The following is a 1049-nucleotide window of genomic DNA, read 5'->3' as shown; positions in this document are numbered from 1 at the left end:
AAGGGGACCAGGACACTTCCTGTGCGTCACTTCCTCCTTCTGCCTCCTCCGGGGGGACGGGGCAAGGAGAGGGAGGGGCCTGTGGGATGACAGGAGGGAAGCGCTTGCTGTGAATTCGGTGGGAAGGCAGGAAGGTACTGTACACCTCAAGAAAGGTGGTCCCTGCAGCTCTTTAAACCGGAGACTACCTAGTTAGAGGGGAAATGGTCAAACACTCTGCAAGCCCCAAGAAAGACGGGCCGTAGTCTCCTATCTGGTTGGAAACTGCCTGAGGGTAGCAGTTTAACCTCCTGGTTAAAGAGAAAGAAACTGGGGCGGTTTTATTTCAAAGCAACTCGACAAAGGGTGATAAAAGAAGCCGTGTTGTTTTCATAAGTTTAGATGGAAATTTGTATTTAGGTCAGCACTTCCCAAGTGTCGTTGTAATAATCCTAGCATACAAAAAGGAATAAAATACCGTTGTTTAAAAGCTACAAGACCGTAGGCAAGCCCTGAAGACGTGTTAGTGAAATAAAAACGGAGTCGCATGCTGTAGGACAACTTTTAGATGAGATGTCTCATATAGGCAAATCTATAGAGTCAGGGACCAGAGAGATGTCCCGGAGGTCAGAGCACTTGCTGCTCTTCCAGAGAACCCGAGTTTGGTTCCTAGCACCCACATGGGGCGGGCGGCTTACAACCGCTCAACTGAAACAGAATACACTAGGGGTTGCTGGGACTGGGGACAAGGGCAGTGGCAGTTAAAGGGTGCATCATTTCTTTTCGTGGGTGATGAGAAGGCGGATTAGGGACCAGCAAGATGACTTAGCGGGTAAAGACGCTAGCTGTCAACCCTGGCCACCTGAGGTTGATATCCAGGACCCACGTGGTGGAAAGAGAGAGCTGACACACACCCAGACAAATAAATGTAATTGTAAAACGAGACTGGGGGCCTGGAGGTACGGCTCAGTGGTTAAGAGCACTTGTTCTTGCAGAAGATCCCTGGCCCATTCCCAGCACCCACATGGCAGCTCGGCGCAGAGACACACATGCCAGCAAAACACTCACAC

The sequence above is a fragment of the Mesocricetus auratus genome, unplaced genomic scaffold, assembly GCF_017639785.1.
Source record: "Mesocricetus auratus isolate SY011 unplaced genomic scaffold, BCM_Maur_2.0 Super-Scaffold_100676, whole genome shotgun sequence".
Taxonomy (NCBI): domain Eukaryota; kingdom Metazoa; phylum Chordata; class Mammalia; order Rodentia; family Cricetidae; genus Mesocricetus; species Mesocricetus auratus.
The sequence above is the reverse complement of the archived record's forward strand: the minus strand, read 5'-3'. Positions refer to the sequence as shown.